Genomic DNA, 15,056 nt, shown 5'->3' on the forward strand with positions numbered 1-15,056 from the left:
AAATAACAAGAATACTTTCTTAGTTCTTATTTACGTTGAAAAAAAACTGTTTCTTTATCTTTATGAAGGGCTATAGCACGCCACCTGCCTTAAAAAATATACCGATTTAAACACTTCTGCTCCCATGCGTAAACGACGTAAGAGAGGGAGACGAACAACTTTGTTTAGTAACTACTGGATATAATAGAAACATTTTCGCGTAAGTCGACTTTGGTTATTGTTACGCAAGTTTGGTTATTGTTTATCAGTATGAAAATTTTTTCTTTTTTTTTTTTTGAAAATCCAAATATTCCAAAAATATCATTGCAAGAAATTTTCATAGAAAAGTTTACGATATTTAAAAAAAATTCGTATCCATGTCGAAGATATTTTGACTTAGTTTTTCTAAGCAGCCAGTAAATGTTTATTAAATGATACACCATCATGCAAAGTAAACAACGGAAAAAAACAATAAAAATAGCCTGAAAGCAATGCTCATTTATTAAATTTAATATAAATTATGAGTATGAATGGAGTATGGAGTGAAGTGTATGGTATGGTAGAAATATGGTATACCATCATACACTTGTAATGATTAATGAACTTTTTTAAATAAAAATTGCTTCAAGAGGTTTTCAATTTGTTCAACACAATACTATTGCATTCGAACAAATTTGATACCATGTCACTTTCATGAATAGTAAATTTTGTGATTACTTTGTCCAAGAAACACAAAAATTGTTTAAAGGTAACGCTAATGTTACAGTTTTTTAGTAAAGTTCTGAAAAAATTTCAGATTGTATATGTTATGGTATTAATTTTAGATATTCTTGTTATTTTTTTGTGCAAATTTGACTATTCGATTATTATTTTAATCACCATCGATTATTCGAGTTCTGCTTTTCATTTGATTCGAAACTATGCAATTCTAATCACCTTGTAAAATCTAAATTAGACAGGAACAAAAATCAAAAAAGTAAAATAATTAAAAAACAACATAAAGTGGAAAATTCAATTACCAGAATCTTTTTCCTGTTCGATTTCTCATGAAGACAATCACTTTCAGATTTGCATCAATTATGGCCTAATAATGACAAAACATAATAAAAACAAATGAAAAAAATTGCCTGAGTTAATTGTTTAAATACCATGAATAGACAGTGTTGATGACTCTAACACATAGGAAGTCTTACGAATACAAGCAAAATCCAGATAAAAAGTAACCATCATAAACGTAAATTTAAATTTTTTTACTTGCATCCAAGCTTGAAAACAGAAATCCAGCCTTGGCCAAATATCTGAATCCCAACGTTGAAGCGATGATGTTTTTTGATGCAAAATCAAGATTGGTCCATTCTTAGAGTTCCCAATCTGGTTTATACTAATATTGGACCCATTACTATTTCCTATATGTGCACCTCACATTATGTATCTCATACACATGACTGTTAAAAATATGTAACTAATTTATAATATGCATTGGAAACATCTAATTAGTAGCACGATGTCTGTTCGTTGAAAACAAATAAAATTTATTATGCTATTTTAAAAAAACACATTTTAAAATAACATTTCATAAATTTATTATTATTATTTTTATTATTATTCTAAGCAATGAGTATAAAATAATAATAATAATAATATTGATAATAATATATTTACAGTAAATATAAATTATCCTTAGGGAATGAACTATAACCTATTTTATTAGTTCAATGTTGAAGAGCTATTAAGTGTACTTCGAAACATTATCAAGCTAAAGTACTGTATTATATTGAGACTAGTAGTTACCCGTTCGCTACCCTGGAAAATTTTCCTACAAAACAATAACTGTAATTCAAAACAATAATTCAAAAGAACAAAGTTAACTCAAATATTTCAATTTCAATTAAAATATTTCTAAAACTTGGTCCCAAAAAATGATAGCTCTCTGAGTATCTTTTTCATCTCAGTTGATGTCCTTGACCATCACATGGTGTTCTAAGTTTCAAAAAATCGGTTTACAAGGAATAAATCGCATTTGTTGGGGGGTTTTTAAATTTTGTCAATATTTTACCATTCAATATAAAAAAACTTCCCTAAGATTATGCCGCTTTTATTTGTTTATACATATTAAGAGTATCGATTACTTACCTTTTTGCTTTGCCTGTATTTTTTTGAACGTTTGAAATAATTTAATTTTAATTTTAATTAATTTTTAACTTTTATAATACCAACTGATATTCATTAATATTATTATCTAAAACTAATAGAATTATAATATTAATAAATTATTATCATATTTTCATGGAATTTTGAAATATTTTTATGGTTAACAAATCAATTAGCGGATGTAATTGATAATTAAACTTTCTAAGAAAATTTAAATTTAAATAGTTTAATTATGAGCTATCACTTTTGTATAATTTATTTATTAAGAAATGTCATATTATATGTAATCGAATGTACAGTTTTGATTATTATATATCGCTCACATCATAAAGAATGACACATGGATCAAAAAAACAATTTATTGACAATTTTAGTGAATAGTGACTGTCGAAATATATTCTTAGAAGCAACTTATCAAAATATCAATCAATTTCATTTTTATTGAGCACTAACAACAATAATGTTGAGCTTAGAGGGAGCTATTGTTAATAATTATAGATATATATAAGATATTACTTATGTTATACTAGGAGATACTCGCCCGCTTTGCTGGGTAATTTCTTCTTTAGACTTTCACGTTACAGCCCTCATTTATCCACCCTTTCTTTCACAAATTTATGGATTTTAATTTTTTGTAACTTAGGTCGAATCATTAAATTAATCTAATTTTTAAACTTTTTGGATACAAATTACCCCATCCACCGAGTTTCATCAAATTCCAGAACAAAAACTTTTTTAAAAAAATTGCAAAAAATCGAGAAATTTTTTGTATCTCCAATTTTAATAAAACTCAGTATATAAGGTAATTTTGACCCAAAAAGTACCAAAATCGGGTGCATTTGATGACTGGTGGAATACTTTTAAGATACGGACTATCAAAATATTGCGATATCTCAGAAACTCTGCATCCAATCATTAAATTAACCGGATTTTTATACTTTTTGGGTCAAAATTACCCCATCCACCGAGTTTCATCAAATTCCAAAACAAAATTTTTTTTTCCGATTTTCTCGATTTTATCAAAGGGGTACCCCTTAAAAAAATTGCAAAAAATTGAGAAAATTTTTTTAACTCTAATTTTGATAAAACTCAGTATATAAGGTAATTTTGACCCAAAAAGTACAAAAATCGGGTGCATTTGATGACCGGCCGAATAGTTTTTGAGATACGGACACAAATCGATCAAAATATTGCGATATCTCAGAAACTCTGCATCCAATCATTAAATTAACCGGATTTTTATACTTTTTGGGTCAAAATTACCCCATCCACCGAGTTTCATCAAATTCCAAAACAAAATTTTTTTTTCCGATTTTCTCGATTTTATCAAAGGGGTACCCCTTAAAAAAATTGCAAAAAATCGAGAAATTTTTTGTATCTCCAATTTTGATAAAACTCAGTATATAAGGTAATTTTGACCCAAAAAGTACAAAAATCGGGTGCATTTGATGACCGGCCGAATAGTTTTTGAGATACGGACAAAAATCGACCCAAATATTGCGTTATCTGAGAAACTCTGCATCCAATCATTAAATTAACCGGATTTTTATACTTTTTGGGTCAAAATTACCCCATCCACCGAGTTTCATCAAATTCCAAAACAAAATTTTTTTTTCCGATTTTCTCGATTTTACCAAAGGGGTACCCCTTAAAAAAATTGCAAAAAATCGAGAAATTTTTTGTATCTCCAATTTTGATAAAACTCAGTATATAAGGTAATTTTGACCCAAAAAGTACAAAAATCGGGTGCATTTGACGACTGGTCGAATAGTTTTTGAGAATCGGACTAAAATCCATCCAAATATTGCAATATCTCAGAAACTCTCCATCCAATCATTAAATAAACCAGATTTTTAAACTTTTTGGATTGAAATTACCCCATCCACCGAGTTTCATCAAATTCCAAAACATAAATTTTTTTTCTCAATTCTGCTTTTAAAAAAATTTTAAGCCTTTAAATCAACATACATACTACAAAAAATTCTACGAACAGTATAAATAAAATAAGTTATTAAAAATCCATAGAGTTTTTCTATATGTTTAGAACAATATAATACATAATTGTACATACATAGAGATAGATATATTATAGATATCGTATTCAGTTGTAAGAATACACAAATAGATTATAATAATATATCATCTTACACATTAACATTAATTTAATATGCATTATAAAATATCATAATCAAAGCCTTGAGTAATAAATATATATTAATTCGTATAATAGCTTACTAACTCTACTCTACATATGCCTGAATATTACGTACTTTAATATATAAAATATACAGGATGTTTTATAAGTCACGTCAAATCACTGAAAAGTCAAAGTAAATAGAAATGTACTTAAATTTGTCGTTCTTATGTACCATCAACGAGATAGAGCTTCGTTCATTATTATATCATGTATATATGAAATATATCCAGGTATACTAAGTTTAGTCCAAAGGTTGTAACGCATATTGATGCTACGAACAAAATTTTGGAATAGGTGTTTGGTATAAAATCATCCAACTAGTCCATTTTCGGTTGTCTGTCCGTCTATCTATCAACACAATAACTCAAAAACGAAAAGAGATATTGAGTTCGTAAATGAGCACCATATGTCTTAGGGTCTTGGGTCTGTACAACCCGTCTTGTAAACAGATAGAACAAAAGCTTGCCTGTAAAAAATGTTCCTTATAAATAAAAAAACAACTTTTGTTTGAAACATTTTTTCATAAACATCACTGTTTTCCCTTGAGGGTGCAAATTTAGGTGAAAATTATACAGCATATATTATATGGGAATATCAGTTGTATGTGACTTACATGACGTTAAAAAACAAGTGATTCCGTAATTAATACTGTCTATACATGGTATTTCAACAATTAACTCAGTCAATTGTTTGTTTTCACTTGTTCCGTATAATTTAAACATTTTCTCAATTAATTTGAATACAATTTATCATCTAATCATTTTCTCTATAGTCTAATATTTTCAGAGAAGTTAACGCTATAAGCTTTAAAATATAAAATTGGTCGATTTATTATTTCTAATTGTGTCTTTAAACTTACAACGTGCATATCTTTGTAAATAAACTTAGAGAAAAAATATTCTGAAAACATATTTTTTACTTCAAATTATAAAAAATTCAATTTTTCTAATATTATTCAGAAATATATAGTTAACTAGCGACCCGCCCCGGCTTCGCACGGGTGCAATGCTGATACTAAATACACTACAGAAAAACTGTGAACGTTGTATATAAAAACATAGCGGCCCGCTCTGGCTTCGCACGGGTATAAAATATATAGCCTATGTGATTAAAATCGATCCAGTAGTTTTGATTTATTCATTACTGCCCGTGGCCCGCACGCGTTAAATTTGATAAAACTCGTAGGGTTCAGCCTGCGTTTGCAATGTATGCGGAAAAAATGTAATTATTTACGACATCACATTAGAAACCTCAAAAATAGCAGTACTTCTCCACTATTTAATGGATGTTATTATACATATAAACCTTCCTCTTGAATCACTCTATCTATTAAAAAAAAACCGCATCAAAATCCGTTGCGTAGTTTCAAAGATTTAAGCATATAAAGGGACATAGGGACAGAGAAAGCGACTTTGTTTTATACTATATAGTGATGATGAAGCCATATCTCGTTAATGGTGCATCTTCAGAGATTCGTCGTGATACACTCTGTATAGAATAGGCTGAAGAAATAAATTTTTCAAAATATTAGATTAGATAAATATTGACAAGATATTCGATTGCAACAATTCAATAACTTATTAATCATCCATATTTAAAAATGCGTATGTTTTGATTTTATCATATACAATTATTATATGTCTTACTCATTGAATTACAGTCCCCGATGTCAGGCTTGCGATACATTTAAAGGCAATTCAATAGTTTTACTTGTTTGTTATCCTAATTCTATCGATATTTCTATACACAGTTAATCAGTCGTTTGTTTAATTCTCAAATTTGATTTCAAGGCCCACGCTGACATGATTAAAAAATGATTTATTATTCAATTTTAAAGTAATTTATCTGTCTACAGTTTTAATTTATGCTTTCACAGCAGGTAAAGGGAATCTTTTTTCTTGAAAGATCATGGGAAATTTTACCTTAAATTGATAAGCGTAAGCTACCAAACTCCAGTTGAAATATCCCATTTTGTAATTTAAAAAAATCAACAAATAACTTACACAAAAGTTGCACAATTGGATGGGGCACTTGGATGTCATATTCAGACATCAGATTGGATCTAGCTCTTCGGGTTTCATTACTAGCCAATTTAGATCATAAAAAGCCAAATTTAGCCAAAACTTGTCCAGGACTATCGAGGACATTGTGTCCTGTGTCCATGAATTTGACCTACAATTATCAATAATCTTTAAGCGTATTTTTTTTCGATAAAATGCCATAATGACATATCTTTACCTAAGTCGCATTTTTTTAAGGTGCCCAAAAACACTAATTAGGGCAAAATATTGTGTAATTTAGCTAATTTTTTTCTTGATAATTGCCAGGTTTGTCATCCCATTATAAGGTGGTGATATAGCCATAGATATTAAATATTTATTATTAATTAACTGTTTATGATTTGAACATAAGATTTTTTTTTAATTTCTTTTATTATTTTCATAAATTTTTTGAGCATATGGATGTTTTTTGTATTACAGATTTTAATTTATTACACACACAATAAAATGCTTTTGGGCTTCTTTAATACTTTGGGAAAAAAATTCTCTTAAAATTGCTGAAAAATAATCTATAAGGTCAGATAACAATTCTCTATGATTTCAAATGATTTTATAATGATTTTAATGAATAAACGGCTATTTTTTTGATTACAAGGGGAGTTTAAGCAGAAATAAATCATTTTGTCTGTATCTTTGCACTTTGGTATAAATGATCTGTGATACTGAATACCCCCATTTTTTTAACTATCACTCACAATCACAGCTTGAAATTTATTCTGGTTCTCTCTAATAAAATTATGAGAAAATTTTTTTGAACATGTTGAAGCTGCGGAAACAAAATTTTTTTTAAATAAATAAAGTCACAATACATCATAAATATTCTGTGATTTTTTTAGGGAAAAAAATTACATATATGTTCATTACATATAAGCATATGTCATATGTCATATGGTAATATGTATGACATTTTACAATATCCAAATATTTCCAAGTATGGTATATCCATCCATATGTTATACATACATATCCGGTCATAAACCCTTTCATACTACACACATATCAACATATTTCCGTTTATGTAAAACAACAATTTTTTTTTATAAACATTTGTATAAAAAAAAAGATTTGTTTGTTGGTTTTTTCGTTTGTTTATTTGTTACATATATCAAAAATTAAATCAATGTTTAAATTAAAATGTTTTAATTATCGTGGGAGGATTTGGTGCTTTTGACAATTGTAATATGGTTTTTGTCATTATGTATATGTTTTATGGCTAGACATTTGGGATATGCTGTTATTGAGTAATTTAATACGCTCTCACTGTTACCACCGAATTTGTTTTTCTAAAGTTATGGTGATTATACTCTTTATAAATACAGAGAGGATCATTTTATAATTATCTAGACCATTTACAAGATTAAACACTCAGTTGAAAAATCTTAACTAACTAATAATATAATATAATAATAATAACTAACATGCAAAAAAAATCAAGACTCAAAAGGAAACGATATCTTTTAGATACTTTGAATTGGACCTTGACGTTTAAAGTCATCCAAAAGTCATTGTGCGTTACTATTAAGAGATAGAATAATACTTTCAGTAGAAAAGTAATTCCTCCTTAAAAAAAAATTCTTTTTTTGAAACAATTTTTCGTAAAGCAAATAGATAAGGCAAAATTGATTGTCGAAATCTAGCTGTACATCAAAGAATAATTTTTATTCAAGTTCTGATACTAGCAACATATTCATGGCAGGTTTAACTGGTGGTGTTTGTAAACAATTAACAAAGTTATACTTTATAAAGAAATTCCTTTGTTTTCGTTTGGAATTCCTGCTGAAACTATTGAATTTTCGAAAAAGTGTTTCGAACAATGATGTTTTTCTTCAATTTTTATCAACTTTCTGATTCAAAGTCATTTTCGATACTTAGGTAGGTTAAATTAGGTAAGTTTTGTGAACTATCCCCTAGTAACACACATAGACCATAAAATAATTGATTGATACCACCTTTCCGCTGAGAGACTGAGACATCTCCTTTATACATAAACCATGCAATTCACCAGCCCATCTCAATTATTAATTAACTTAATTTACGCTGTGACTGCGGGAATCGTACCCACTCCCTTGAGCATACTGCATACGGAATTGGTTTCGCTTTAACTAACTTAGCCAGTAGGCTTGACTAGAAGTAGGCACTTTCAGGTGATTTTGAAGTCACTGTTTTACCTAACAGTGATTTAGATTTTCAAACTTTTCGACTAAAATGATCCACCCTGTATTTTTTTTTAATTTATGTCTTTACATCAACCGGTCCATTACCCTGTAACTTGATTTATATGTTGACAAAAAAGATGGTGAGAATTAAATGAATATTTACAATTAAGTTTCAATGATTTATTTTCTTGGCAAATCGTCTGAAATTATTGTCGATGCACATTTCTCCGCACTTTATTGATGTTTTGTTTACACTTTGTTAGTGCATCAATATTGTTAAGGGTCTTTAGATAGGGACAACGAAAATACGCATAGTTCAGTAACAAAACATTTCTAATGCCAAAGCTTAAGTAATCTTTAACGTAAAATTTGACGGTGGCATTGACTGTGACCATAAACCTCATCCGCAAGGATTTGTAAAGAAAGTTTAGTTTTTAAAACGAAACAGATTCAGAATCAGCGAAACGTTTCCTAAGATTTCCTATTGTGTCTTTTTTCAGAATTACACTCAACCTCTCATTCTTATACCTGATCATTCACAGACAGAATGCCAAATTTTTATTTATGAGCTTCTCTTAAATGCAGCAGAACTATCACTTAAATGCAATAAATTTCCATGTTTTCGTATAAAATTAGGTTCTTATCTCAATCCACTTTGCCACTTGCAACTCTTATTCAAAAAGCACCATGCTGAAGCACCTTCACTTGCAATCTAAAAACTCAATTGCAAAATGAAATTGCTCTTACATTATACAGTATTTGCAAACATAATATTCAAAGGGTACTTACGTAGATTTAAAATAAAACAAGTGAAAAAAAAAACAATTGACTGAGTTAATTGTTGAAATACCATAGACAGTGTAGATAACACAATAAGGTTGGACCTTACAAACAAAGAGAATAAGTAATATTACATATGTACATATGTATTATTATTTTTTCTCTTTGTTTGTAAGGTCCAGCATAAAATAAACCAACTCTACATACAATACAATACACGCATAATGCTCTAGCCTAGTTTACGCGCTCACGGGTAAACAATGATGTTAACGAAAAAATGTTTCGAACAGCAGTTGTTTATTTTTTTATAAGGAACATTTTACGTATACTCTCTACAACGGTTTACAAGATGAGTCCTACGGAGTCAATTGACGTATATTGCTCATTTACAAACTTAGTACGCTCTAAAAATTTCTGCGTGATATATCTCTTTTCGTTTTTGAGTTATCGTCTTTATAGACAGACAGACAGACGGGTGGACAACCGAAAATGGACGAATTAAGTGATTTTATGACCACCTATATAAAAATTTTGTTCTTAGCATTAATATTTTTAAGCGTTACAAACTTAGGATTAAACTTAGTATACCTTGATATATTTCATACATACATGGTATAAATATCATTTACTACACCTTAATGTTTAATTTACATACAATTTAAAGAAATCATATGAAATTTAATGAATTGTTTGCATTACTAATGTTTCTTTTTTTTACACGTAAAAAATATATTGCAAATTATGTTCTATACGCTTTAGGAAACAGTGTTGATTTGTATTTGATTAGTCATACATAGATTGGTATATCATTTTTAATTACGAACTGTAATAGATATTTAGTCTTTTTAGTCATATTTTTCCCGAAAATATAGACTTTTGTAGTGAATGAATGGTCAATAGAGATCCAAAAGGGAAAATAAATCTGTTTTATGACCCTCAGAAAACAACATGAGTGTTTTTTTTTTATAAATATAGTTTTTTCCTCGTTAACTTTTAACTTTTAAGCTACTTTTAATGAGGCCTCTACTTCAGCGGTTTTCAAATGAGTTGAAATTCGATATAAAAATTTCATTCTAAACTGATCGATGTTTTAAAAGGGGGGATCTGATCTGAGCACCTTGAAGACGATTGAAAACCCACTCAGTTGAAAACCCACTTTTTTCGACTAGTAGCTAGTAATAATATAATAAGGGTGGGCCTCTGGAGGTGACAACTTTCCAGCCCCCCTAAGCGCTGTTTTACGTATAAATTCCATGTTTTCAAAAATTGGAAAATAAATTGTAAATCCCATTTCAATAAAAGGTATTTTTTAATAAGTATATTCTATGAGGGGGAACTCTGACCTTAGTGATGGATCTCTGCGGCTCACGAGTTTTTATTTTAAATGTGATGTTTTTTCCCTATGCAAACTATATTGTCTCGATGTCCATCAGCATATATTGATAAATACACACCTAGAAATTGATGCATGGTTTAATTTTTCTAATAACATCTCCTTGTTCGAAAATTCGCAATGATTTTCTAAATATAACTATGGAAGCAACTATCAGGATTTAATTAAGCATATAGTTTAGTTATTATTCAATTCAACTAATATCCACTAAGAGTAAAATCACAAATATCTATATTTGTCGCAAAACTATACACTCAAATGCAAAATATTTCCTATAAAATATATTCGAAACATATTTACTCTTATGAAAGGGTGCATCAGATTTCTAGAACCAACCCAACCTCTTCTTACGTAAGAAAATATCTCGTTTTTCTGAAAAATGTTGTTAGAAGAAAATCAGTTTCAATAAAACTCACAGTTTGAACAAAAGAACCATTTTTCCAAATAAGATGGAAATCGAAGTGTACATAATAGAATAAAGAAAAACATTCGGAATCCGAAACGGATCTAAATTTCCAATAATAAATTTTGACGCACAAATTATTTATCTTACTCCCCCAATACATTTTACTTCCCCCCGTCAATGTTGAGTTTTATAAGGGCATGTAGAGACTATTTTGTTTACATTCCTTCCCCTTCGGTACTTAATTAATGAATGGCCTCTAAGTACATTAATTCATCCTGATAATACAATGACATATGTTTCTATATAGAAAATGAATTTTTAAATCGAAAAATTCTCAAATAACTAGTGGAGTATTTCTTTTTTTCCCGATGTCATGAAATAAGTTTTCATTAATTTTAGTTAATTACGTTTAAAAAATTGAATTGTATCCATTAAAACGTGACAACATTATTACCCAGACTTATCTTGATAATACTTACTACATCAATTCGAAAACCATCTTCCTGCATTATCAGAATGTGGTAATTCCGAAATGGAAACATACAATATTACGTAAAATCACGTCCACATAAAACAACTGGAATGTTTTAAATGGTTCGAATTTCTCGCTACCAACTGTACACAAAATTAGAATACATGAACTTTAATCCATCACATGTGGTCAATTATTATTATCATTGCAGGTATATTTTCATCTCGGCTAATGTAATTATTCATTATACATAATTTACGTGATTTTCAAATGCATTTGATTTCCTGTTGGAAATAAGTAGACATCATGTAACAATGACCAACCAACATTACATTTCTAGTAACACAACTACTATTCAAACATTTAATTAGATTTTCGAGTTACTCTACTCTCGATTATGTCCATTTCAAAATAGTGTATTTGTGAGGTTTTGTTTAACCATTTCGAGGATCAAAAATATTTATTTACCAGCTCTTAAAGATTGCGACTAATTTAAGCCACTAACTCATCAATATGAAAACGGCTTACATTTCCTGAATATAGTGTTAGAAGGACGATTTATACATTTTCTAATATTTAAAATTCTCACTTTTTATTTTATATTTTATTGTTTAGTATGAGAAATCTTTCCGCAAAACAAAATTTCGATTTGATTCTATTTCGAGAAATTTTCACTCAAAAACAATGTACTTTGAGAAATTATTAAAACGAAAATTATTAGGTTTCTGTTGTATATGTGTCTCCGAATTTTTTTACCTCAAAAAGATTACCAGTAGCAAAAAGACAACAAATTTTGAAAGAAAAAATTTCGTATTACAGTTATAGTAAATCCAATGTTTTGTTTTTCAAATTACAACAATTTTTTCACGTTTTCCAGAAATAGCAAACTTTTGTGACAGTTAACTCCCTAAGGTCCAAAAAACACCTAAAGGACATTTAACACTATCTCATAAAAATCAGGGCAGAATACCAAAAAAGATTTAGTTAAAGCGTTTCGACTGGTATTTATTGACTGACTACACTAAACGCATTATATGCAATTCCTGAATCACTTTTTCTAATACTTATATGTACACTGAATGGATCGAATTTCATATTAACATGCTTTGTTATATTTTAAATAGCATACCGGTTGGCCCAACAAAAAAAGTAGCAGAAAAAAGTAGATACTATTAAGTTTCATTATTTTAGCAGTAGTAACAAACATTTTTGAATACAAAATAGGTTTAACAAGCCGTGGGCTGGTTTCTGGTACGACCCTTCAGGTCCACACGAATAACTTACCAATATATATATATATATATATATATATATATATATAGATATAGATATAAATTTAATAAAAACTTAATCGATTCGACCGAATGTTACGATCCTTTCGGATCATATTGCCGTTAATACGATTCGATCGATTACGTACGTACGTACGTAGATACACACGCACAAATTAGTGTTAATGCCTTAATCTAGACCATGAAACATTAGGATATGTTGAAAATTTCGATTTCGAAAATCGCACCCAACTTTTTATACTGGCAAGTTAAATATTAGTTTTATTAATAAAAATGCAATAATATAGGATACAAGTAACCTCGAGTTTTAGTTTAAGAGCTGAGTCCCTCCAAAATGGCCAGATATACTTTCAACTACAGAAATAGTATACGGATGTCCCAAAAGTAACGGACGTAACGGACGTATTTGTGCCTCACTCTTGCAGTTTCATACTATTCCCCCCCCCACTGTGTTGCCGCTGTAGCGCGCTTCTGATTAGCTGCCTATTTTAATTAATAGTTAAGAGTCCGTGCATCGTATCAAAAATTGAAAGGGGACTTTTCGTTTAAGTATTTATTTGCTACATGACACTACAAGGGCGTCCATTACTAATAAGAAAGGGTCAATAACTAGAATAAAGGTAGAAAATTTGATGGTGTTTTGGAATTATGGATTTTTTAACATTTTGCATTAAGAACTCGTAAAATATTGGAATTCGTTGGAATAAAAAAACCGGAATTATACAACTGAAAAAATGAAATATAACACTTGGAGGCAGTTTAATAATATCTTTCCTCTCTCTGGACCAAATGAAAATGTTTGACTAACTTTCCAAACTTTTAATAAATGGGACACTTTGTATAAACAAATCAAATCGAAAATTTTATAAAAATAGAATAGGTTTATTTTGTATACTTTACTTTAACTACAACACATACTTTTCCATGATTATAAACAGTTATTTTTAGTAAATTCACTCATTTCACAATTTAATTACTTGATATTTTGCCAATTCTTTGGTTAAAACGTGAATTATCTTACACAAAAGTTTCGATGTAATTTTTGAACCAGTTCATAAAATTTTTGTTTTTATTATTATTATTATGATTTTTTTTTTTTTTTTTTGGTAAATGAAAATGTAATCTGAATGAACATTATTTTTATGTTTCATGTAATTATTGTTATGTTTATAAATACAATTTTTGTAAATTAGCTTTTATTTTTGTGTTAGTTTGGAGGTTAATGACATGTATGACATGTATTTTGCAACTTATGATTATTACAATTGTATGCACACTACAAACTTTCAAAATCAGTTTTTGGAAATTTTTTTGTAAACAAAAAAAATTCCGTTGACTTAAGGAAGCTCCCTCACCAGTAATAGAAAAAAATAAATTAGTAGAAAATGATCCAAATTTTTAGTATGTTGTAGTTAACCATACATATTATTGAATCAAAAAAAAATTTGGGTATCTTATCGATCATGAATGAAATTACGAAATGAAATGGTACCACACGGGAAGCAGTAGCTTTCAAATAGATAAAGAATTATCAAAATCGGTTCACCCAGTTAAAAGTTCTGAGGTAACAAACAAACAAAAAATACAGTCGAATTGATAACCTCCTCCTTTTTTGTTTGAAGTCGGTTAATAAAAGAAATATTCCTGTTATCTTATCACGTATTTAGAAGCTCTTCATCTTATCTCCATAATATAGAATAGAATCATCCTCTCCAGTTGAAAAGCCACTTCACATGAATATTCAAATATAAAATATCCAAGTGTTTTTGTTCTCATTTGTTTATAATAAATCTAATAAAATAATATTTAATAAAGTCAAAGAAATTAATTTTATTTTTATATCAACAATAAATGTCTCATTAATTTCAGTGTATGTATGTAAATGAAACTTCAAAAAATGTATTAACTTTGAGATAAATATGAGGACTACATTTCTAAAGGGACGCCCACAAAATACTTGTAGCTTATTATTTTATTCTTATATCCTTATTTGCATATAATATGGATTTAAAACTGTTTAAGAAATACATACAATATGGCACCTCTTCTTTAAATGATTTATTTTTTGTACTTTAATCATTTTCAATCTTCAATTTGTCGTTGTCTGTAAACCGTAATATAATTATGTAGTTTTAAACCGCCATATTGGAATTTTTGGAACTATGTTCCT

The sequence above is a fragment of the Chrysoperla carnea genome, chromosome 2 (assembly GCF_905475395.1).
Source record: "Chrysoperla carnea chromosome 2, inChrCarn1.1, whole genome shotgun sequence".
Classification (NCBI taxonomy): domain Eukaryota; kingdom Metazoa; phylum Arthropoda; class Insecta; order Neuroptera; family Chrysopidae; genus Chrysoperla; species Chrysoperla carnea.